Here is a 27293-nt window from a genome sequence, read left to right on the forward strand (position 1 = left end):
CACATTGAGTGAAAAACAAAATGTTGCTGTGGCAAGCCCGGAAGAGTTGTTTCTTAGTGCAGCATAACTAGCCAAACCTGCCTAATGCAAAAACTAAAGTTTGAAAACGACCTTTCTCTTTTTATAAATTAGGGCTGATTCAAATTCATACCTATGAAAAAATATGTCTCTTATTTGAGCTGAAGGGAATGGGTAAAGAAAACATGAACGTACTGAGAATGCATGCGGGGGCCTTGTCCTTAGGGTGAACATCTACCTTCATGTGAGACCTGGTAGGAACAGATCGAGAACAGCAGAACAGCAGATTATCACACTGGGGCTGGTAGGCCAGAGGCTGAAGCACCTGTTCACCTTGACATATACTATTCACTGCTAGTTCATTAAATTAGCTAGAAACTAAAATTGAATGTATCTAAACATATGCTCAAGCTGTTTAACTCTAATTCCACTAAAATCCACTTTTAAAAGCAGGGCACCATATAGAATTACTTTTAAAATATATGAATAGGCCTTTGTATGCACTTAACTCTTTATAGTCATTTCTACCATGAATTTGACAAGGGTAGTGTCTTTTGACTCAATGCTGTGGCCAGTTACAATTCTGTGGTCAAGACATGTATGGGTCGTGATATTTGCTGTTAATACAAAACAAAACAAACAAGCAAACAAAAATAGAAACAGTCCTATGTTGAGTATGATGAGGTGAAATCAGATTTTTAGCAGAGAGCAGAAGAATAATTTTAGTCAGGTGGCATGTTTGTTATAATTGATATTGAAATGGCCTCCTGATATGGTTTGGATCTGTGTCCCCGCCCAAATCTCATGTGGAATTGTAATCCCTAGTGTTGGAGGTGGGGCCTGGTTAGAAGTGATTTGATCATGGGGGTGATTTTCTTTCTTTCTTGTTTTTTCTTTGTTTGAAACGGAGCCTCACTCTGTCACCAAGGCTGGAGTGCAGTGACATGATCTTGGCTCGCAGCAACCTCCGTCTCCCGGGTTCAAGCAATTCTCCTGCCTCAGCCTCCCAAGTAGCTGGGATTACAGGTGCCTGCCACCATGTCCAGGTAATTTTTGTATTCTTTTAGTAGAGACGGGGTTTCATCATGTTGGCCAGGTTGGTCTCAACCTCCTGACCTCAAGTGATCCGTCTACCTCAGCCAAAGTGCTGGGATTACAGGCATGAACCACTGCACCCAGCTAAGGGGTGGTTTTCTTATGAATGGTTTAGCACCATCCTCTTGGTGCTGTTCTCATGATAGTGAATGAGTTCTCATGAGATCTGGCTACTTAGTGTTTAGCAGTTTCCTCCTTGTTCTCTTGCTCCTACTCTGGCCACGTGATGTGCATGCTCCCCCTTCGTTTTCCCCATGATTGCCAGTTTCCTGAGGCCTCCCCAGAAGCTGAGCAAATGCCTGCATCATGCTTCCTGTACAGCCTGTAGAACCATGAGGCAGTTAAACTTCTTTTCTGTATAAATTACCCAGTTTCAACTTTTTTTTTTATAGTAATGCAAGAATGACTAATACACCACCATAGGGTCCACTCCCATTCTTTGGGTAATTGTTCTGGCTTTTTTTTTTTTTTTTTTTTTTTTTCAGGTAGCCACACCTCCCATGAGTCCTTGCCCATTGAAGGAGGCTGAATGCCCCGTGTTCCCACTGAGGGTGAGGGATGTAGTTCAGGCATAACCTACTCAGTGTGCTCCCCTCCCCTGGCTACAGTGATTGCTTCAAGCATGAATGACACAATATGTGGGCCAATAAGACCAGAGAACAAATGTTCTGTAACCTCTGAGAAGTATACTTTCTCTTTTCTGAAGCCTTCTAGAAATGGGCATCTCTCTGGCTCTCTCCAAGCACACATGTGAAAGCAAGTATCTTGAGAAAATGTCAGCAGTCAAATGACCACCGTGAGGTAAGGCTAAGTCTTATTACCACCTAGATAAGGCTAGCCTCAGAGGGAATCTGCCATTGTGGTAGGCAGAGGACAAATGGAAAGAAACCTCAATGACATTGTTGAGTCACTGAATTTCACAATCCAGAGTTTTTTCTTACTGGTAGACTTCCAGATATACAGACCACTATATATATATATATGCTTTTATTGTTTATTGAAGCTACTTTTTGTTGGGCTTCTGATTCCTTATATCTAACATGATTAAACTAACATAATTAAAGACTGACTGGAAATACAGTTGCGTAAAGACCTGGAAGGAATGCAAAAATCGGAATGCAGTTGCCCATTTCAAAGCAATGACTTTAAGCAGGACATGATTCCAAGTGTCCTAAAATGACAGGTTATATGAAGTCATTTGCAGTTCCAATTATGTTGAACAGAATGGTAAATGGTAAAATTTTAGATGTGTCTTTTTCAGAGGTTTTGTTGGGTAAAGAGGTATAATCAGGAAGGGAATGGCAGACAAAAAGGAGAGAACAAAGATCTGATGATTATAATAGCTACTGCTACATTACATTTGCCATGTGCCCAGCAGTATTCAAGGCAGAGGACATATTTTCTCATTTGCTCTTCCTAATAGTCTTGCAATATGAGTATATTTATCCCCACTTGTTTCCAAAAAAGAAATAGGGGGACCAGAGATGCCCATGCCGTAGGACCCACAGCTAATAAGACCTGCAATTCAAGCCACAAGGTCTGACTACAGTGCTGGCGCCACTACCCTCCACTGCTTTTGCCATTTGGGTCCTTTAAGGTTGATGTAGAAGGATCCAGCTATTAATACTGAATGTTCCCTGAGTATGCTTTGTTTGTAGCATCCTTTGAAATCCAGCAGAAATACCTAAGATTCATCTGGATGAAACAAGGTGTTCAGACAGGGATGTACCTGGCAGAACCCACATAGGCACTGTTTGTGAATGAATTAATTATGCCAAGGAATTAGGTAAGCAGAGGGGGTTCTCCTGCCAGTTGCTTGCTCAGACTTCACCTCTACCTACTTACCTGGTGATTTCACTGAGAGTCAAAGTTCCTTTTAGTAAACAGATTCTACATTTCTTCCTCATGCCTTTCTACAGAAAAGGATGTTACATTAGGATGAAAAAAGCATCTATTTAAAAAAAGGATGCCTTTTTACTAAAATTGTAACAATGCTGGTTAAACCTAATGCAGCTGTAAAACTAAAGAAAAAACATAAAAGAATGCCTTAAAAATTCTGGTGGTAGAAATGGAAGTTCTCATCATTTTCATTGAAAATGCAAAGACTGAACTCTACGAGTTAATTGAGAAAGTCTTTATTAAGCTCCTTCTGCATTGCTATCAACGTTGTGTATAAGATAAAGTAAGAAATAACAAGAAGTGCATACAGATGGTTACTATTTTTAAATATTCATTTATTTTACTTCTCTGCATTTCTCATTTTTTCCTCCCTTTCCAGTAAATCTCTCCTACCTCACCCCCATTCTAGCACAAGATCAGATCTCTGCTCAATTGGAAGAGACACAGAAAAGAGTGGCAAACAGGGCAAACCACAAGCTTTTGTGTCTTTGTTTTATAAAAGCCTAAATCCTTGGGGAAAGAGATTCTCTATTCACATTCTAAAGAAACAGGGATGGAGAAGTTCCTCCAAACTCCAGTTCCCTGGGCTTGGGGAAGGGTGGAAGAGGCGGAGGTCTGGGACCAGTTTCAACAGCAGAGAGGAATTGTGTCCCGCATTAAGCAGCCCACTAGGAAGGCTGCCAGCCTGGAGAGGGATGGCTGCATTGTGCACATTGACAGAAATATAAGCAGCCTTCACAAAGATTCCTGGGCTCACAGCATGACATGGGAACAGCAGAAGATCATTAAAACTGAGGACAGAGATGACAAGCTCTCAGGCCTACCCTGTGTGCAATAACAGAGGACCCAGTGTCTCTAACCTCCACACCACTTGGCTCTGTGGAAGATGCCAGAACTGTGGCACAGCCCCAGGGGAGAAGTTAGATTATCCCAAGACAAGCTAAAATTTAGTTGTGTTTGCTTGTTGGCTTGTTTTTTCACAGGTCCAACAGAATGGGAAAATCATAATCAGATCTTAGGTTGAGATATAAAAAGCAAAAGAGGAAGCACTGTTTGCAGATCAGAGTTTGGCATGTGGAGCTAATGGCTGCTGCAGGAGAATGCGGCAATCCTGCCATAAGAGTTTAGACTCTTCTGGCCTACAGAATACAGAGGCAAAGCAAATCTGAGAACATCCCAAACAGAAAATAGCTGAAAGATAGAACCCGTGGTAGAAAGAGATAAAATCCTGAGCTGGGAACCCAGTGAAATTCTCTGGAGAAGGAAGAATGTGGCATGGCACCTCGGCAGAGTGTGTGAAAGTACAGATGCACAGGGGAAGAAGAAGGGCTCTCCAAACAAGGACAGCATGAGCAAGGACTCAGAGATGGGCGTGTGCATATGTATTCAAGAGTGAGGATAAGAAGGAAATGCATTTGATGGACTGAACTGAGGGAACAGTGAACAACTAGATAAGTAAAAGTGGATTAGCCTTACAGTGTCTTGAGTGCCTGGCTCAGACATTTGTATGGACACCATAGACAGGACCCCAGTGGAGAGCCTCAAACTGGACTGTGAAATGATTTTTAAAACTAGCATTCTAAGCTATTGATAGCTTGTGAAATTAGAACTAAGCTGAGTATAGGGGAGGCCATTTTAGTATCTAGGAAAAAAGGGCGCCTGCATTGAGGATAAATGGAGAAGGAAATGTGTACAAGAAATAGTGAAAGAAAATGTTTTGAAGAATGGAATTCACTTTGGCAAGCTGGAATTATGACTTCAGCATGATATTTAGCTGAGCTCACAATCAACTGATTACACTGGGGATGACAGTTTATTTAAGTAATGTTACAGGCAAAAATGGTACAATATATTTCAGTTTGCTATTGTAAGCTGCTGTTCACCTTGGCCCCTTTGAAAATATGTTGTCTTGACTAGGGTGAGAAAGAATTACAGAAGTAAAGAGGAAACAAGTGTTTGCAATCTCACAATATTTTCATTTTTATAATGTTTGGTGCTAGTGCTGTTTAACGTCTTCTGATACTTTGACACATTGTTGCATGAAGCAACTATAAGGACAAACATGTCTAATTTTAGGAACAAAGTCACCTTAGAGTAACTGAATCTATTAGTCCTAGGTAACTAAGAGAGAATTTATGAAGAAACAAACAAGATTTGTGCAAAAACTACCTTTAGAACATAAAATATATTCAAAAGGTATGCAGGAAATTGCCTCAGCAGCTTAGCAGAGTCTTTGGATTGAAAGTCTTCACTTCAAGTCCCAACCCTGAAACTGAATAAAAGTGGCCTTGGAGAAGTTACTTAAAAGACTAGCCCTGGGACCTTGGTGTGAATTAGAGACAGGTACTCCGTTGGGTAGATGAAGTCCAAGGAGACTGTGGGGCTCATTTTTGACTCACTCCCTTGAATGGGCACCCATGCACAGTATGCAATCCACATAACTGTATACAGACAGTGGCTCTGTTACTTGAAATCTGCATTTTCATTTCTTCTTTGTACATTGAAGAAAATAATAGTATCTGTCTGATGGGGCTATTTTGAGGACATAATTGCTGTAGAACATGTAGCGTGTTTAGGATAGTGCTTGGCACATTTTAAACATGCTACAAATGTTTACTATTATTATTGCATTATTATTATTAATCTAAATCTCTCATGTTTCAGGGTAGAGGTTGACAAACTGTGGCTCACAGGCCAAATGCTGCCTACTGCCTGGTTTTGCATAGTGCAAGAGCTAAGAGTCATTTTTATATTTTAAATGATTGGACAAAATCTAAAGAAGACTATCTTGTGATGCATGAAAGTTCTATGAAATGCAAATTTTATTGTCCATAAGTAAAGTTTGATTGGCACAGAGCTATGCTCATTCATGTATGTGTTGTCTCTGACTGCTTTCATGGGATAGTGGCAGAGTTGAGAGGTAGTGTCAGAGATGAGATGGCCCAGAAAGCCCAAAACATTTTCTATCTGGCTTTTTACGGAAAGTATTTGAAGACCCCTGTTTTAGCGTGTCGTTGTTGTTTTCTTTTTTTTTTTTTCACTAGTTTCAGAATATATTCTTCAATCTTTTCCAAATTAAAATGATTTTTAAAATACTTGAGCACCAGTGAGCATCAAGCTGTTGAAAGAGAGGCATTCTTACCCTCTCCAAGTATTTTGCAAAATCTTTCAAAACACTGTCACCTCTTTTCAGGGTGATGACAATGTGCCTAATACAGAGATAGTGGTGGCATAGCACTGCACCAGAGCCTAAAGCAAACACATGCTTGAAGAGGCTGCCCTAGAGTGTAACTATATGTTAAACAGGTTCAGAGTTGGACACATATTTTGTATGGACAGGCACCAGACAATGTTTGGCTTTCTAATGTCAACATGTATAAACACAAAACAACAAATTCAGTTGATCATTGAGATGTTTTAACTATTTGATGCCAAAAACCCAGATATTTGGAAACATCTGGATAATGGATTACATTTTTCACTTTCCATCTAGATTTGGCATTCAGCTTATTTCAGCTAATAAGAACAGCCAAATATTAGCCATGTTCTAAATATTAACATGTGGAAAAAAACACTCTCCCTTTTTGCCTTTCCAAGATAAGCTTGCTGCTTCTGTTTCTTCCTATTCAGTACATTGATGGTTTTCTTCTATTTTATCCTCTATTTCTCACCTCTTTTCTTTCCTATTTTTTTCTCCTTAACTTTCTCTAGTTCCCCTAACGCAATCTTTACTGTCAAAACTTTTAAAGAGTGTCTTCTTTTCAATCCCTTTTATCCAAGGAAGACAAATGATTTGCTTTACGATAGTTGAAATTCTTAATTAAAACCCAATGCTCAAGCCTTTGTAAGGCATAAATGGCTTCTTAATTGCCGGGAGCCTGCTTTGTGTACAATTTACCACACCATGTCCAGGCAGAATTCAAGGGAAAGGTCACAGAGAGACGGCTTTATTTATCTAGTCATTTTTTAAAATTAATTTCAATTGATTTTTAACAATCTGTTTGATGTTATAATTGTATGTAAAACCCCTATGATATAACGCAGACTTCTCTGGGCCACTTACTTACAATTATGGCAGTTATGCTTTTCCTTGACTTGGGCTATTTCAGAGGGCATGGTTACGGTCCACACTGGGCTATAGTCTTGTGCTGTAATAACATGGACCTTGCCAAGATAAATGCAATCATCTCTCCTTGCCCACCTAAATTCTTGATTGATGCTCTGTCTTTATGAAGTCTTGCTGTGAACACAGAATTTAATCTGTGACGCTCTTGTCAGGATGTCTTTTGCACATTCCCAGGGAGGGCTCTTTCTTCTCCAAACAAAACTGTAGGTTTAGCTATAGCCCCAGATCCTATAAACAAGAATAGCAGCTGCAAAACTGTGAATTTCATTGTCTTTGGTCCTAAGCTGCTGACTTCATACTTAAAAAAAAGAGCTTCAAAAAGAAAATAGAGGCCGGGCGCGGTGGCTCACGCCTGTAATCCCAGCACTTTGGGAGGCCGAGACGGGTGGATCACGAGGTCAGGAGATCCAGACCATCCTGGCTAACACGGTGAAACCCCGTCTCTACTAAAAATACAAAAAAACTAGCCGGGCGAGGTGGCGGCGCCTGTAGTCCCAGCTACTCGGGAGGCTGAGCCAGGAGAATGGCGGGAACCCGGGAGGCGGAGCTTGCAGTGAGCTGAGATCCGGCCACTGCACTCCAGCCTGGGCGGCAGAGCAAGACTCCGTCTAAAAAAAAAACCTTTAAAACCTAGAAGGTTCTCCACAATACATACTGCTGTTCAAAAACGTGAAGTACAAGAACTATGTTACATCAAGCACATAAGGAGTAAGCTTAGTCATAAAGGGAAAATAAGGAAAATTGCAAGAGATACAAACATCTAGCAAAACCATTTTCTAAAAAGAAGAAACCCAAAAAGTATGTCTAGATAGTCGATGTTCATTGTGTAGTTTGTTTTTTCTTTGTTCGTTTGTTTGTTTATTTGAGATGAATCTCACTCTGTCACCCAGGCTGGAGTGCAGTGGCCGGATCTCAGCTCACTGCAAGCTCCGCCTCCCGGGTTCACGCCATTCTCCTGCCTCAGCCTCCCGAGTAGCTGGGACTACAGGCGCCGCCACCTCGCCCGGCTAGTTTTTTGTATTTTTAGTAGAGACGGGGTTTCACCGTGTTAGCCAGGATGGTCTCGATCTCCTGACCTCGTGATCCACCCGTCTCGGCCTCCCAAAGTGCTGGGATTACAGGTGTGAGCCACCGCGCCCGGCCTAGTATCTTGATTTTTAAAATAATTATTGTATGATCTCCAGAGGTAGGGAGCTATGTTATGTTCATACAAACATATAGTTTCCCATTTAGTTAAAGATCACTACAAACATACCGTTTTCCTAACATCCTTTATAATTAAAGAGAAAAAAATTATGCTTATAACATTAAATTCATCAGTCTAATTTTAATGCCAGCCAAGATCATGAAAATACGTAATACAGAAATCCTTGCAGAATATAAGTAGTGATGATAAAATAACAACCAATATGGTTGTATGACAGGAAAATCATGCCAGACCAATTTAGCTTGCAGGTAAAATTACATTACCAAGTATGTCAGTACAAAAATATTATAAAGATATTTCTGGATAGTTAACTTATCTTAATATCCTGGGGAGTAGAATGGGATGACAGTGACTTTTAATTAGGTTAATTCTATATAACAAGCTATTTTATGGACTACATGCTTTCTCAGGTCTCTGCCAGAGAGCTTATATTCCCAACACTTAGATATCTTTTTGTTCTTTGCTCATGTTGGAAAAAATAAAAATAAAGAAAAAGAGCCAAGATCATCTCAGCTCCTCTACCAAAGTATCTATTAAGAAGCTATCACTTTCCACTCTACTTCCCACCTGACATTCTTAACACCCAGCAAGACCCGTCAACACAGGATTTCAGCCCCTCAGCGGAGGGAGAGGAGGAAGGGCAGAGGACTCTCTTTCCGGTTTAGGACACATCGCCCTCTTCACTGAGTGACTCACCAAAGACCCCGGGAAGCAGTTCAATATGCTCCTAAAACCTTTGCTAAGAAAGGAATTTCTACAAGTTCATTGAGCTCTATAAATATATGAGATCATGCCTGTCCGCTCTAAGAATCTGCCAGTAAGCTTTCTATCCCGCTCAGAATGAAATCCCCAATTGCGTTTTAGGAAGACCTGCAAAGCCCACATCTGCAGCACCAGCTTTCCTCTAGGATCTCAGACCCTCCCCTTTCCCATCCCCTTTCCCCACTCTGTACCAGCTGCATGGGCCTTTTCTCTGCTTGGCACTTCATATGTGCCAAAGGGCTTCTACGCGTGCTCCTTTCTGGAAAAGCCTCCCACCAGGTCCTCCAGTGGCTCACTCAGGTCATGTAGGTCTCTGCTGTAAGGTGAAACCCTCAGAGAGAGCTGCCCTGATCACCCCGTAGGAAGGAGAATAACAGCCCTGATAGATGTCCACATCCTAATCCCTGAAACTTGTGAATACGTTACCTTACATGGCAAAAGAGGCCTTGCAGGTATGATTAGGAATATTGAGATGGAAAGATTATCCTGCATAATTGGGATAGGCCTAACATAATCATAAGGGTCCTCATGAGAGGGTGAGAGTAAGTGAGAGATTTGAAGATGCTAGGCTGCTGATTCTGAAGATAGAGAAAGGGCACTGAGCCAAAGAATGCAGGTGACTTCTAGAAGCTGAAGAAAGCAGGGAAACAGTTTTTCCCCTAGATCCTGCAGAAAGAATGTAGTCTTGCTGACATTTTTATTTCAGCCCAGTGAGACCCATTTCGAACTTTTGACCTCCAGAACAATAGGATAATAAATGTGCATTATTTTAAGCCATCAAATATATGGCAATTTCTTATGGCAGCAATAGGAAACTTAAAAATAACCTGCCTTCCCCAGTCTCCACCAGGTTACTTCTGACTCCAGCACTCTGCTTTATTTTTCTTCATAGCATTTCCCACTACTGGAAATTGCATTGCTTTCTCATCTGTTTGTTTGCTTGTCTATTGTTGCAACAGGATGTACACTTCATGAGGATGGAGACTTTGCTTTGTTCATCTCTCATAGGTAAAAGTTACCTGGAGAGAGTAGACATTCAGTGGATCTTTGTTGAATGAATGACTGAAAACATACATAAATTAATACTTATTAAAACCAGCCCCCGCTGCAACATAATTTGGGTGCTTGTGGAACTGAGTGTGTGCGTGTATGTTGAGTGTGTGTACAGGTGTAGTAGTCACAGTGGAGTAAGCGAGGTGGTGCCTAGTCGCAGTGGTGGTCGTCATAGTAGTAGTAGCAGTAGCAGCAGTGGTGAGATTGTGGAATTTGACCTATTTCTGTGATGGAGCAATGGTCTAGATTGATAATAACGAAAATACAATATTTCAAGAAGGCATTTTATTAGATCCATATGAAAATGTCCTCTGCATGTAAGTTCAGAATTGTTCTGAGCAATGTTACTGTTCCGACAACATCCTCAAGTGAAAGATCCTACCCACAGGATAATTACCAGTAGTTCAGTGTCCATACATGGATTGCATACCTCGACAAGTTTCCCTGAATTATGTGACTGAAGAAGTCAATCTAGCTGTGATCAAAGCTGTAAAAAAAAATATATCAACTCCCAGAAAAATTAAGGTCAATATTTAAACTCTTGATATGTAAACCAAAAGGTGAATCCCACATGAAAAAGGAAGGGAGAAAAGGAAATTTAAAAACTGAATGTAATTGGCACCAGAAATCGACCTTAAACGAATTATAGGCCCAATTAGTAAAGCGGATCTGAGTTGACATTTCTGTTTCCAGTGTAACGGTGTTATTTATTTAACTACATTCAGAGGTTCTCTGCACTTGGAAAATAATCATTTTCTTTAAACTATTAATGACCTTCAAAGAAATAAAAAGATAAACTATCTATAACTTTCTTCAGCTGTGAACCATGTGACTGTCTGGCCACCTCAAATGAATCCTAGTGAATCCAATTAAACAATCTGCTTCATTCATTCATTATTCCATGCTGTAGGCAATGTGCTCAGAAATAAGGATTCCAGAGTAAAAGGCACAGGCGTTGCTTTTAAGAATCTCACAAATGAAACAGCCACTATAGTAATATGATGTGATACAGATCAACTGGACAGTGTGTCTGGCCCAGGAGTGGTGGGAAGCACAGTGAATGATCAACTTTTTTTGGAGGAAGCAGGAGGTAGGAGCTGTCCAAGCAAGATGTGTAGGGGTGAGGGGATGCGGGGTGCAGCGGGGATATATTCGTGAAGGGCTGGGAAGCATGGGAAACCCTAGCGTTGTGGGAGACACCCAACAGCACCCTTCAACTTACAGCACTATGTCAACATTGTGTTCAAACTCTTCCACAAATGTTATGTAGGTATCACTGTGTTCCAAGTCACTCAATTGAAATTTGTATTTAAAACTTAAAATAGATATTATCTGTGATGAGATCAAGCTGTAGATATAGAAAGAGGGAAAAGAGGTGCATGGCTGGAAGCTTCTCAAAATCGCCAATTAGACTAAGAGCTGGGCAGTCTCAACTTCTCAATGTTTCCAAATAAGAATCCCATCTATCATGACTTGTGATGATCTTTCTTCTGCCATCATCTAGTGTTCTGTTCTCTAAATATCTTTTTTATCTCCCTTCAGGATTTCTTTCCTCAAAATATCTAGCCATCACATGAGTATAAGACACTATGAAAATACACAGATTATTTCATTCTACTTTGAAAGACTCTCAGGTTGCAGACTCTATATAGAAAAAAAAGCCAGGAGCGGCGGTTTACCTGTAATCCCAGCACTTTGGGAGGCCCAGGTGGGCGGATCACCTGAGATCAGGAGTTCAAGACCAGCCTGGTCAACATGGTGAAACCCCGTATCTATTAAAAACACAAAAATATTAGCCAGGCATGTTGGCGCGTGTCTGTAATCCCAGCTACTTAGGATGCTGAGACAGGAGAATCATTTGAACCCAGGAAGCAGAGGCTGCAGTGAACCAAGGTTGAGCCACTCTAGCCTGGCAGCCTGGGTGACAGAGAGAGACTCTGTCTTGGAGGGAAAAAAAAAAAAAAAAGAAAGTTGAGGCAGGAGCCTGCTACAAGCCCTCAACTGCAGATCTTTTTTTTTTTTTTTTTTGAGACGGAGTCTCGCTCTGTTGCCCAGGCTGGAGTGCAGTGGCCGGATCTCAGCTCACTGCAAGCTCTGCCTCCCGGGTTTATGCTATTCTCCTGCCTCAGCTTCCCGAGCAGCTGGGACTACAGGCGCCCGCCACCTCGCCCGGCTAGTTTTTTGTATTTTTTAGTAGAGACGGGGTTTCACCGTGTTAGCCAGGATGGTCTCGATCTCCTGACCTCGTGATCCGCCCATCTCGGCCTCCCAAAGTGCTGGGATTACAGGCTTGAGCCACCACGCCCGGCCTTACTGCAGATCTTTTCTACTGATGTCAGATGGGTTTCCTAGGCAGTGTACTCCATGCCAACCTGGAGTGGAATTAGCCACTTCAGCACGTTTGGAGTAGTGGTCTGAAGAGGCCATCACACCATCTCTGTGGTTAGACAGCCATGGATTTAACTCCCGGTTCCACCACCCCTTACCTGGCAGCTGTGTAATCTATGAAGGTAGTTAATTACCCTGAGGCTCAAATTTTCTATCTCTGAATCCGGTGTACGCACACCTGCCTTTCAGCTTTGTGGTGAAAAGAAAGGACTGTAAATGTAAAGCACCCAAGTGGCAGAAAGAATATCCCTGGGATCTCCAGAGGCTCCTGGGATGAGTTTTAGTTAATGGATGGGGAGCCAAGGGATCCACGTCCCAGGTGGGTCAAGGAGATTCTGTGCTTCTTGCATCCCTCTCTTCCTGGGTTGTAGCTACCAAGGCACATGGCATAGCCATAACATGAGGGAGGGCTGCCGCCCACATAGGACTTAGCAAAAGCAAGAGACTTTGGAGTTTAGCTCTTACTGCAGCATAGCAGAAACCAGTGGTTCTCAATGTGTGGTCCCTGGGTCAGCAACATCATCATGACCTGAGAACTGGTTAGAAATGTAAATTCTCAAGCTCCAACCCTGACCTGTTGTCTTAGTCCATTTGTGTTGCTATAAAGGAATACCTGAGGCTGGGTAATTTATAAAGAAAACAGGTTTATTTGGCTCATGGTTCTTCAGACTGTACAGAAAGCATAGTACCAGCATCTGCTTCTGGTGAGGGCCTCAGGCTGCTTCCACTTAGGGTGAAAGGCAGGAGGAGCTGACCATACAGCAAGAGCAGGAATGGAGAGAGAAAGGAGGAGGTGACAGGCTCTTTACAAGAATGGGTTCTTATGGGAACGTAGTGAGAACTCACTCGCTCAAGAATGACACCAAGCTATTCATAAAGGATTCACACCTATGACCCATAAACCTCCCTCCCAGCCTCCATCTCCAACAGTGGGGACCAAATTTCAACACGAGACTTCATGGAGCCAACAAATCATGTCCAAACCATAGCACCTGCTAACTCAGAAAGTCTGAAGATGGGACCTGCAGTCTGTCTTTTAACAAAGCCCTCCCGAGAATTCTGGGGTACACTCAAATTTGAGAACCACTTGTATCAACCATTCTGATTAACCAAATCCAGCACATAACAGTGTTCAAGAAATGCTAGTTATTATTATTTAGATAAACCACCTGTGACAAATTCGATACCGCAACTAAGTAAAAACACTCCAGGTTATATTCCTCACTACAGAATATGTTGGTTATATTTTATAAATGGAGTCTGATCCCCAGTTAATACCTTCTCTGTTTGGAAATGAAGACAGTTAAGATGATCAGGAAACATAGGATGTGGTAATCCAGATGCTGAAGCCAAGTTTATGATTGCAATTAAATTGATATGTGAGACTCATTGATGAGGTTTGGAAATCAAATCCCCTAAATTTATAAATATTTCATGATCAATTATGCAACACAGCTGCAGTTACCAAGTAGTAAACCTCATAAGAAAAGTTGCAGTTGCACGATGTTTTGAGAATTACATTTGTCTAATTTAAGCTATACAACAAAGTGTGTGTGTGTGTGTTTGTGTGTGTCACGTATGTGCCCGTGATAGTGTGATAGTGAGGTTGGCCTTCCTTGATAAAATACTAGTATTTATTTATAATGAGATTTATTGCAATTTTGCCTTCTTACTTTTTCTTTGTTCATTAACATCTATTTATATTTTTAAATTTTGCTTTGGCTCCTCTGGTGCTTTAAGTGCTGGAGCCTGTGGTTCTCAAACAGATCAGTGCAGACTGTATACTCAGGCTGAGCCACAAATATATCATATGATGACCTCGGAAAAAACTTAAATTATGTTGTACAGAGCCTGAGGTTTTGATTATAAGACAATGGTCCCACACTTTGAATGCCTACCCTCATTAATATAATGTGATAATCCATTTTTCTCTTATGAGTGCTACATGACATATATTTACTTGTCCTAATTAAATTGAGTTAAAAATAAATTCTAAGAATGTGGTGGCATGCCTGCAGCTTTCCTAGAGACCAGCAAAGTCAGATCTGGAAGTCACTTTTCTGAGAATATTACAACTTGACCAGGCCATTGCAACCTCGTTTCTATCTTTATTCTCAAAACCTTGGAGGAAATTCCCAACTAACAAAAGGATTTTTATAAATGAAGTCAGTTCTCTGTTATGCTGTCCCTTAAAGATTCATGCTTACTCTCCTTGGAGTTTCATTCCAGCTGCAGAATCCATTCATCATTCATTTAACAAATATTTTCCCTCACTTACTTCAGTTATTTTTCTATTTTATCTTATTTCCCAAGCCCATCCACTTCCTTTTATAAGCAGTCAATCTGATGTGTGTAATGTATATCTTTGTGTTTGTGCTTTTGCAAAATGTATACTGCTGTCTGCATGCGTGTAATTTTTATTTTTTTGTGTTAGATATTTTGTGTGTTAGATATTTTTGTGTTCAGTATCTAATTTCTTTCATACCTCTTACACTCTGCACTACATTTTTGGATACAACTATATTGCCATGTACAGCCCATCCATCATTTCTAATTATTTTATAATTATTACAAATCCTTTTGCTAACTATTAGGTATAAAGGGTTAAAGAAGAAAACTCATGGTTTCCCTTTCCACAGCGCTCACATACTAGTTTAGAAAAACATTTTTAAAAACCCCACGTACAGTATGGTGAGTGCTTATTATTCTTTTATTTTTTTTCAAAAATATCTATCAAATGCTTTTCATGTGTTAAATATGATGTTAAGCACTACGGATAAAATAGAGAACAAGGCATCTCTGAATACCATTTCACTGTCCTCAGGAAGCTTACATTCTAGAGGATTATCCAAGCCTTGTAGATCATGGAAAGTATTTAAGTTCAGTGGCAAATAACTAAATGGTTTTATGCAACAGAGCGCGATAAAGAAAATTTGTATCTTTATTCTGGATGAAGTATGAATAATGGGTTAGACAGAAGCAAGACTAGACTCAAGAAACAAGTTAGTTGCAGCAAAGCAATTGAGAAACTATAGTGACTTCAACAGGGCTGGTAGCACTGGGACAGAAAAGAAGAGAGTGACGTGACATATTTTGGAAACGGTACAGACAGGATTTGATGATAGATTAATTATGAGGGGTAAAGAGGAATCAAGTCATGTCCCTGAGCTTCTAGTCTAGAAACAGAGATGGAGAAGTCTAAGCAGGGATCAGGTTTTTGGGAAGAAAAGCAAAGTCCTGTTTGGGTGATGATGTCCATGTGGCATCTAAATGGAGGTGTCAAACAGGCAATTGAGCATATGGAGCTGATTCTCAGAGGAGAGTTATGGACTGAGGATGCATATTCAGGAGTCATCGCATATGGATAGTCTTTAAAATCATGGAAATGAATAAGGAAGTAAAGAAAGGCAAAGGGGGCCCAGTACAGATCCCAAATGTTTGGAGACCAGATGGAAGAGAAGGAGTCAGCAGGGAAATTATTAACAAGTGCTCAGGCAGGATCCATTGTGTTTGGGTCATTTAGGTGTCTTTGGCTAATGCCCTTAGCTAAAGCTGTTTTTATGGAAAGATATTTAAAAGGAGGGCCTATATGGAATGGTGTAAATCAGGAAGTAGAGATGGTGCATGCAGACAAATCTTTAGTGAATATGGGATGAAGGGGAGAAAATAAGGTAGGGCCATATCTGAAGGGAAATTTTAGATTAAGAATTTTTTTTTTAGGTAGGTGAGACTTGAGCATGATTAAAACATGATACAAAGGTGCATAGATAGTGGAAGTTTCCTGAGACACAGAAGGAGATAAAATCCAAGCTCAGAGGCAGGGTCTAGCTCCTAGTGAGAGGAGGGGCAACTCCGGGTTGATAATACCCACTCCGTGCCTTTCTCTGAATACCATTTCACTGGCAAAATGAGGTAAGAGGAGGAGCTAGTTTGAGAGCTCTGTTGAGATGGGTTTCACAATGAGCAGAAGGCAAAGGACCTACTCCTTGAAAAGTAATTTGTTCAAAGTTCACTGTCAAAAACTCTAGGCCTCAAAACAAGAAGACATCTATAGAATTTAGCAGATAATCAGATTCGATATTGTCACAGGGCAAATCTGGGTTGAGAGAAAGCTGTGTGGTGGAAGAAAATTACTCTCTTCTGTCTGGGAAGAGACTACAACAGGCTTTGACAGAATCCCAGATAAATTGGGCAGCCTTTCATTATATTTATCAAAAAGCCGAAGGCTCCCTGCTTTTTCAGCTTAAGCAGGCATATGGAGCAGAAGACAGATCCTCCAGGATAAATACAATTGAGGAACATCAGAAACAAGTGGGAGTGATGAACCAAATGCGGCATGGTCAGAAGACACACTAAGGCCTTTTAGCATTTCATTGGTCCTTGGCCCGGGCCTACCCCTCTGGAGAACTTAGCTGTGAGTCTGCTAAGTCCTGTGATGAATTTTCTGCTTAGGCCTGGGAAACAACCACACACAAATTAAACAGTATTTAATAACAGCTAAAGGATAGGTGTAAATATATCTAAAAATTATTTCTTAAATGTTAGGCCAAAGGGTACAAGTGTTTAATTTCTTTAATCATAATATTCTCACAAATTAATACTAGTGTTTTGGCAGTTTCTGAGTTGACTTCTTATACACAGCAATAATTTTACCAAATCACATCTTATGTTTTGTTTTTCAAATCTTTCAAATCTTTATGTCATTAAGAAACACTGGTAGTTGAGTCACAAAGTTATACCCAAGAGGCCAATACAGCAGCATTGTAGCCAGAGTAGCTGAGAGGAGATAAACCATCTTTGCAGTGTTCGATTCTCAAACCCAAACTTATGAAATGATATTAGAGGTAGTAAATAGAAGGGCAGTATATTCTGTTATAAAGAAAGCTAACTTGGGAACCAGTCTCTTAGTGCTATCCTGCTGCTCACATAGAGGTATGATAATTTTGGGCACGTTGCTAAACTCCTCAGTCTCTTCATCTGTAGAGTATCCACTAGGTACTCAGGAATTTTTAAGATCTCTCCCAGTTTTAAAATTCCTTACTTTGATGTATTAATCAGGATTCATTCAGTTCTAAGTGACAGAAAGAGACTGCAAACTGACTTCAGTTAAGAGGGGAGATTGATTGGTTCACATAACTGCAAAGCTATTGGCAGCCTGCATAGCACCTTCTGAGAATGGAAAAAAGGGGATCCTGAGTGAGCATTTGGCTTGGCAAGCAATGGGGTCTTTTAGTAAAAAACCAAACAAAGCAAAATGAAACAAAAAAAATAAACAAGTATCTTTCTCTGAATAGACACACCCTTATTCCCAGATGCAAGCAACAGATTTCAGCACCCGTTTATCCCTTTGGCTGGGAAGGCTTTGCAGTTCACAGTTGGCTCAACTCTGTATAGTGGCCCTGAATCCCGGGGTAGACTGGCATCATTGCCAGCTGGATCGAGGGACTCGAACACTGTCACCAGGACTTACTCCTTCCTCTTGGTTCTGCTTTGGTGGTTGTTGGATCCACCCCTCACCCCGTGTGCGTGTGTGTGTGTGTGTGTGGGTGTGTGTGGGGGTGTGTGTGTGGGTGTGTGTGTGGGGGTGTGTGTGTGTGTGTGTGTGTGAGATAGAGAGAAATTAAGGAAGAGAGAAGGAGAAAGAGAGACCCGTGACCAAGCTGGGTCATATGTTGAATTCTTAAATCTGAGGGTGGGGCTGGGGTCCTGTCAAACCATATGGATTGAGGGAGCAGAAGCCTCTAGGTGCTGTTCCTAGAGAAAGGAGATGGATCCTCAGCTGGAAAAGATAATCCATGTCCTTTTACATATCTCTGTGGTTTTCAATCAGCTTACCAAGTAGTCTTAGATGATCTGAGGAGTCCCCCTCTGAAGTTTTTACATCGGCAAAAACTTTGACATTGTATTACCAATGCTGAAAATGGAGTATATTTGCACATTGCTGGTGGCATCATCAATTGGCACGAGGCTTTGGAACTCTATTGAGTAATTTTGATCAATAGTCATAAAATCTGCTTGTATCATGCGGTTTAGTAATACCCCTGAGAACTTATTTTAGGGAAATAACTCAAATTTTAAAATTCATGTATGTGAAAATGTTTATTCAACATTATCTATAATAACAAGTTGGAAATGGCCTAGATGTTGACCACCGGGGAATAGATAAGTCAATTAAAACTGAATAAAATGTTGAGTAGCCATTAAAATGGCAATTATAAAGGTTTTATGGTAAGTGAAAAAAAGTTATGTACAAAATTATATAAACTATTTGATGACTACCAAAAGAAAGGTAAGCATATAGATAGCCTAGAAAGTAATGCCTAAAAATGGAAATCAGGTCTGTGTTTCCAGTGGAGGGGTAATGAGGAAATTGTCTTGTCTTTAAATTTCTGCCAATGTTAGTATAATATTGTTTTATAATAAATAAAGTTAATTGAACTTTATTAAAAGTTCAATAAATATTTTATTAAACAAAAATAAATAAACACACCCCTGAGTTCTGTGGTGAGAAGATTTATTTTCAGGGACTCTGACCTGAAGAGAGGTCTTTTTGAAAAATTTTGCTGGAAGGCTCAGAATGTATATGTCTGCCACAGGCCTTGACTAATATTGTTCAAAGGAAGATGAAGTGGAAAAGGGCAGTTATGGGGGAAGAGGAAAGAGAAAGTTGACTTTAAAAAGTTAATGTTTTAATTGCATGAGTAATACATAAATACATTCTCATTCTAAAACATAAAAAGATTACAGCTAACGTATCAGCTAAGGCTGAAGTCCTCTTTGACATCTGTCATAATCTGCTCAGGCTCCCATAACAGTATACTACAGATTGTGTGGCTTAGACAACAGAAATTAATTTTCTCACAGTTCTGGAGGCTGGAAAGTCCAAGATCAAGTTCTCACAGCATTTGGTTTCTGGTGAGGGCTCTTTTCCTGGCTTGCAGATGGATGCCTTCTTGCCTTCTCACTGTATCTTCACATAGACTTTCCTCCGTGCAGTGCAAGAAGAGAAAGAGAAAAAGAAAGGGATTGAGGAAGAGGAGAAAGTTCTCTGGTGTCTCTTCTTTTTTTTTTTTTTTTTTTGAGATGGAGTCTCGTTTTGTTGCCTAGGTTAGAGTGCAATGGTGCGAGCTCAGTTCGCTGCAACCTCCATCTCCTGGCTTCAAGTGATTCTCCTGCCTCAGCTTCCAGAGTAACTGGGACTACAGGCGCCCACCACCACACCTGGCTAATTTTTGTATTGTTAGTAGAGACAGGGTTTTGCCATGTTGGTCAGGCGGGTTTCAAACTCCTGACTTCAGGTGATCTGCCTGCGTTGGCCTCCCAAAATGCTGGGATTACAGGCGTGAGCCACTGTGCCTAGTTGTGTCTCTTCTTTTAAGGACAATAATCCCATCAATTCAGGACCCCATCCTGCCCCTTCTGACCTCATCTAACCCTAATTACTTCCTATTCCATATGCAGCCATATGGGGGTTAGGAATTCAACATATGAATTTTGGGTGTACACACATGTTCAGTACATAGCAATACCCCCCTGTACCTAGATGCTTGTTCCCCATTTCTGATCTCCATAATCAATTTTTTTTAATTTTTAATTTATCTTTTTATTATACTTCAAGTTCTAGGGTACATGTGCACAATATACAGGTTTGTTACATATGTATACATGTGCCATGTTGGTGTACTGCACCCGTTAACTCAACATTTACATTAGGTATATCTCCTAATGCTATCCCTCCCCCTTCCCCTGACCCCACAACAGGCCCCGGTGTCTGATGTTCCCCACCCTGTCTCCAAGCGTTCTCATTGTTCAATTCCCACCTATGAGTGAGAACATGCAGTGTTTGGTTTTCCGTAGTTGTGATAATTTGCTCAGAATGATGGTTTCCAGGTACATCCATGTCCCTACAAAGGACATGAACTCATCCGTTTTTATGGCTGCATAGTATTTCATGGTGTATATGTGCCACATTTTCTTAATCCAGTCTGTCATTGATGGACATTTGGGTTGGTTCCAAGTCTTTGCTATTGTGAATAGCACCGCAATAAACATACGTGTGCATGTGTCTTTATAGCAGCATGATTTCTTCTGGATCTTCTCACTGTATCTTCACATGGGTATATACCCAGTAATGGGATGGCTGGGTCAAATGGTATTTCTGGCTCTAGATCCTTGAGGAATCACCACATTGTCTTCCACAATGGTTGAACTAGTTTACAGTCCCACCAACAGTGTAAAAGCATTCGTATTTCTCCACATCCTCTCCAGCACCTGTTGTTTCCTGACTTTTTAATGATCACCATTCTAACTGGTGTGAGATGCTATCTCATTGTGGTTTTGATTTGCATTTCTCTGATGGCCAGTGATGATGAGCATTTTTTCATGTGTCTGTTGGTTGCATAAATGTCTTCTTTTGAGAAGTGTCTGTTCATATCCTTTGCCCACTTTTTGATGGGGTTGATTTTTTTCTTGTAAATTTGTTAAGTTCTTTGTAGATTCTGGATATTAGCCCTTTGTCGGATGGGTAGATTGTAAAAATTTTCTCCCATTCTGTAGGTTGCCTGTTCACTCTGATGGTAGTTTCTTTTGCTGTGCAGAAGCTCTTTAGTTTAATTAGATGCCATTTGTCAATTTTGGCTTTTGTTGCCCTTGCTTTTGGTGTTTTAGTCATGAAGTCCTTGCCCATGCCTATGTCCTGAATGGTATTACCTAGGTTTTCTTCCTGGGTTTTTATGGTTTTGGGTCTAATATTTAATTCTTTAATCCATCTTGAATTAATTTTTGTTTAAGGTGTAAGGAAGGGATCCAGTTTCAGGTTTCTACACATGGCTAGCCAGTATTCCCAGCACCATTTATTAAATAAGGAATCCTTTCCCTATTTCTTGTTTTTGTCTGACCTCCATAATCAATTTCTAAGTACAAGCATGTATTCAATTTTTTCTAAAACAGAAAATAAAATGTACCCATAGATTTATGAAGTTATTTTTATTCTGTGCACTTTAAAAAATCCTCCGGTACATAGGCTTCTTTAACTTGTTTTTTGTAAAATATATCTTGGTGAATTTTCATAGTAGTATATGTGTAGTTGTTATTTTTTAACTGCTACATAATAGTCTAATATATAATTACCAGATCCTATGAACTATTTTATTTTTTATGATTGACATATAATTTGTACACATTTATGGGGTACAATGTGCTATTTTCTTACATGTATACATTGTGTAAAGATCAAATCAGTGTAATTAGCATATCTATCACCTTACACATTTATCATTTCTTTGTGATGAGAACATTCAAAAGCCTATCTTCTAGGTACTTTGAAGTATACAATCTATTATTGTTAACTCTAGTCTCTACTATACAATAGAACACAGAACTTATTCCTATCTAACAGTAACTTTGTAACCATTGACTAATCTCTGCCCAGTCTCTTAACAATTTTAAATAACTATCACCTATTGACAATTATTTATTTCTTTCTTTTTTTCAATCACCGACAATTCTGCAATGAGAATCTTTATAAATGCCTTTTTGTGTACAAAAGTGAATGTTTCTCAAAGATGACTTGCTGGGTCACAGAATATGCACATTATCAATTTTAATAGGTACTATCCAATTATCCTCTAAGGTGGCTATGTCAATCTATTTTCTCACTAGTAATTTATGAGGTTGCTTGAACATTTGGTATTATCAACATATATTTTTCAACACTTGGTATTATCAAACTTTAATATCTTTGCCAATCTGATGAGTACAAGAAAATATTATGTTACTGCTTAAATGTGTATTCTCCTGATTGATGTTGAAGTTGAACATCTGAAATATACATTGACCAATTTCATTTCTTCCTAAGTATTGCCCCTTTATGTGTTTTTGCCAATTTTTCCTATCAAATTGTTTATCATTCTTATTAAATTTGTATAACTCCCTTATATATTCTATATGCTAATCCTCTGTCTGCAAATTAGGCTTCAAATATTTTCTCTTAATCTGCCTTCTGTCTTTTTACTTTATTTATGGCATATTTTGCCTTGGAAAGCTTTTATTTTGAAAATAGTCAGAATTTCTAATTTTTTCCTTTACAGGTTTTGCTCTTAGTGTTGTAAAAAGGCTTTTTCTCCCCCAAGATCACAATTGTGTTATCTCATATACGCATTTAACCTTCATATTTTTAACCCTGATATTTTGTTTTTGTTTTTCTTTTACTTTTAGATATTTAATCCATCTGAAATTTATTTCCGAAAGTGGTGTGAGATAGGAATTAAGTTTCCTATTTTCCAAGTGAATAGTCAGTTATCCCAGTGCAGAAAGTTGATTTTTGTTGTTGTTGTTGTTAGAAGCTCATACTCTAAGAAGAGAAAACATTTTTGTATTTCACTTTTTCTGGAACCAGCTCAGGAGGAAAATCAACTGGTGTACACAGCCATGCCCAACGACGTCCAGAAGAAATTGACCACACACTTGGAAGCACAGAACCTACGGTGCATTCATTCTTCATGCAACAGACATAGGTTGTAAGTATAATTTTAGTCAGGTTAGACATTAAGCCTGAATCGAGAGCTTTCTTCAACATTGATCCCTCTCAAAAGTAAATAATCTTTTTCATAAATCAAATTACCAATCTCTGCTTTATCTCTTTTGTAATTAAGATTTTCCTATAATTTGTTTTTTGTTTGAATGAGTACATATTTAAATGTAAACAATTTGCTGAAATTGTGTTAGAGAAAGATTTGTTATAACATCACACACATTTTGGACCAACCTATATTTTGTTAAATGAACAGTAACCTTAAACAACGCATGCCTCAAAGACATTTTGGACTTGTGTGTATTTTCCCTAAGGGCTAAAACAAGGAACCAACTGCACAGAAGATGTGTACCCTCTTTGCCTGACCATGCAGAGCAGTAGGTGCGCGGGTGCTGACTCTGCCTAGGCCACTTCACACCTATAAAATTCTGGCCAAGTCTTCTTAATATTTGGGTGCCTCATTTGCCCTGTCTGCTGAATGAAAATCATAAAAAGACTTACGTATTAGAGTCATTATTATAAAGACTGAATGGGATAATACTCCAAAGCTCTTAGAATAGTATCCACATGGCCATTGTTTCAGTGTTTGGGGAAGATTTCAGCCCAGAAGGGTGCTGCTTTGATAATGTCCTACTTTTGTCTTTTTAAAAACTTTGCATGTTTTCAGTTTATCTTCTCTTTTCTATTATCACCACTTTTTTTGTGTGTATTTTTTTAAAATAGAGTCTTTGTCCCAAACTCATTATCAAAGAAAGTTGCAAGGTGTCTTTGTGGCAAGCACTTTGATCCCCACACCCCAGTTTGATTCTAAGGAAATGTAAGCCTCAATTATGGGCTCTTTCACAGTCACCCTGGAAAGTTGACACCAGGCCTGAATTACGCCGATGCAGAAGACACTGGGACAATTGATGGGGAAATCACACATTCCCCCATAAAGCTTCAAGAGCATGCTTGCCATGTTTATTCACTAGGGTCCTTTTTGTACTCCAAACACTTACTGCTTGGAGATTTCAGATACATAATCTCAAAAGAAAAAAGAAAGCTCAGGGTTGCCTGGGCTCACCTGCATTTTCTAGGTCTCAAGTCTTTGCTTTTTCACACATATGTTGCCTCCCCAAGAGCCAAACAATGTCTCAGCAGAGTCCCTCATTTTACAGAACCAGGTCTCTGTGCCCCTGTAGGGGCTTCTCTGTGAACCCCATCGTGGCAGAGCAGGTTTCATGTTTTTTGCATCTACCCTGACATTAATAAAGTCCTTGTCACCCAAAAATGGCCACAAAGTGCTTGGGATCCTTTTGCCTGCCATAGTAGGGGTGAAGTAGGAGATAGAAAGATGAGTCAGTGAAGACACTGAGGATATGGGAGGCCTTGTTCATTTTGGAGAAGTCCCAGAGAAGAAAAGACTATACAAAGGAGGGTTGGAAGGCAAGAGATGGGTGGGAGTCACAGTTAGGGGACAAGCAGCACACAGCTGTATAGACAGTCAAACATAGGAAAGAATTTCTGCCAAGAAGGGCCAATGTTGGGATGATAAGATTAATAAGGATGGTCAGCTTGGTGGACATTGTACCCAAATCTAGAAGGTAAGGACTCTCTGATATTGAGATAGGGCCAGAAATTTCATCCTTCCATTCCATGAAAAAAATAAGAAGTACTAAAACAAGCTTCACCTGTGCAAATATTAATATTTAATTTGTAAAATAAAAACGCAGTGCTTTGGGGTATATATGTTATGCATATTTTTATATATTTCATATACATAGAAATACATTATATATAACATGTTAATGTATTTGGTATGCGTGAACATTATTTGAAGAAAAGGTCAAAATAGATCATTAGAGAACTTTTCTGAATGTGAGATTCAAGATAATAGCCCTGCTGGCCCGTCCTTTATATAAGCCAGCCCAGGCAAGAGCAGGCCTGGGATACCACGGGACTTAGCTATGCCTGAAAGGGAGGCTGTTAAGGTCTCAATGTTTGTGTTCACTCACATTTCATATGTTGACACCTTACTCTCCAGTGTGACTGTCTCCAGTGTGACTGTATTAGGAGTAAGGAAGCTTAAATGAGGTCATAGGGTGGGGCCTTGATTCTATGAGATTTGTACCTTTCTAAGAAGAAGCACCAGAGAACTAACTAACTCTCTCTCTCTCTCTCTCTCTGCTCTCATGCATCAAAGAGAAGGCATGTGAGGACACGGTGAGAAGGTGTTGAACTGTAAGTCAGTAAGAGAAAGAGAGACCTCACCAGAACACAAATTGCCCAGAACCTGGATCTTAGGCTTCCAGTCTCCAGAATTTTGAGGAAATCAATTTCTGTTGTTTAAGCCATGGAGCCTGTGGTATTTTGTTTTATCTGCTCCAGCTGACTGACATAGATCATAGATGTCTAGATGGAGGTGATGACAAAAAGCTAGCTCTCCTTTTCCTTGTGGTCTGTGGAAGTGATCATCTGAAGTAACCAGCAAGTAGCATCATCCAGCAAAGTGGATTAAAAAAAAAAAAAGTACCACAGGTTGTCTACTGCAACATTAGACAAATAAAGTACATTTTAAAAAACCCCTACATTTGGGAGTATTTTTTGACAGAAAGCTGCTCATTTGCTTTAAATATTACCTAGTTTATAGTACGTGCCTCAGTGGTCCTATGTGATTGACATTAAATGTGGTAAGATGTGGTTATTCACTCATTCACTCATCAAATATTGACTGCAGATATAGGATGTGCCAGGTGCTATTCTAGTTGCTGGGGTTATGGTGGCTAGTGAAAGAGTCCATTTCTGCCCTGATGAAGCTTGCCACTAAGTGGTAGGAGACAGGCATTAAACAAACAGGTAAATATATACAAGGTCAGATGTCAATAAGTGCTATGAAGAAAAGTAGAATAGGGTAAGGGGAGTAGGAAGAAGTATGGGGAGTTGCTATTTATGTGGTCAGGGAAGGCCTGGCTGAGACACTTACATTGGAGCAAGGAGCTGCAGGAGATGATGGGGTGAGCCGATATCCGAGGAAATGGTTTTGCAGGAAGAGGGAGAAACAAGAGTCTGTGGTGGGAATGAGCAGGAGGCAGGTTGGCCAGAGCGGAGTGAGTGAGCGGGGGAAGTGGAGAAGACAAAGCCAGAGAGCTGCAAAAGTGGCCAGGTGGTATGGGTTTTGGCTTATACACTGATTGTGACCAGAGGATGGTCATGATTTTAATGAATGAGTTAAAGGATTATTCTGGCTGCTATTTGGGATTAGATTCTAGGAAGGTAAGTTCAGAAGCAGGGAGGCCAGTTTTAAAGCTATTGCAAAACCCCAGATGAAAATGATGGTGGTGTGGACCAGTGAGATAATGGTGAAAAGGAGAAGTGATCAGACTCTGGATATATTTTGAAGGTAGGCTAACAGGATTTGCTGATGAATTGGATGTGACAAATGGGAAAAAGGGAGGAGTCAAGGGCAGCTCAAGATTGTGAGGTCTGAGCAGCTGGAAGGAGGATCTTGCTACATGATCAGGAGAAGCAATGTTGATAAGTATCACTGCATTTTGAGTCACCTTCATCAACAACGCACTGAAAGGAACCTGAGAGTCTAAGGCTAATTCTTGGTCCATAGCGAATTAATACTGTCATACACCCTTCTTATTAAAGTTTATTTGGTGTGTTTTGTAAGAAAAATAACTAACCAGTTTACAAAAAAAAAAAAAAAAAAATAAGTAACCTAAAAAAGTAATGTATTGACTAAGGAATTAAACAAAAAGAGGAAATTCCCTAAAACAAGGGAATCTAGCGGGGGGAAAAAAAAAAAAAAAAGTCAAACATTAGACTATGATAACTTAAAAATCCAAGTCTGCAATCCTGTTCAGAAAGGAGGGAATAGAAGGGAACAGTAATAGTGACGAGAAAAAGTTTAGGGACTTTGAAAAGTTTGCTTCAACAGAAGGAAAGGCTTTAAAAGGCGACTGGGAGAAAGGAAATGACTCAATTGCTTTGAGGCATGCAAAGAAAGGGAGAGGAATTATGAGGAAATCAACATGTATGTTTTTATAAGAGTCTTAATAATACAATTAAATGACACAATACAGTAGCTCTTAAGAAAATAGGTTTGGGGCCGGGCGCGGTGGCTCAAGCCTGTAATCCCAGCACTTTGGGAGGCCGAGACGGGCGGATCACGAGGTCAGGAGATCGAGACCATCCTGGCTAACACGGTGAAACCCCGTCTCTACTAAAAA

The sequence above is a fragment of the Piliocolobus tephrosceles genome, chromosome 4 (assembly GCF_002776525.5).
Source record: "Piliocolobus tephrosceles isolate RC106 chromosome 4, ASM277652v3, whole genome shotgun sequence".
In the NCBI taxonomy this organism is placed as follows: Eukaryota; Metazoa; Chordata; class Mammalia; order Primates; family Cercopithecidae; genus Piliocolobus; species Piliocolobus tephrosceles.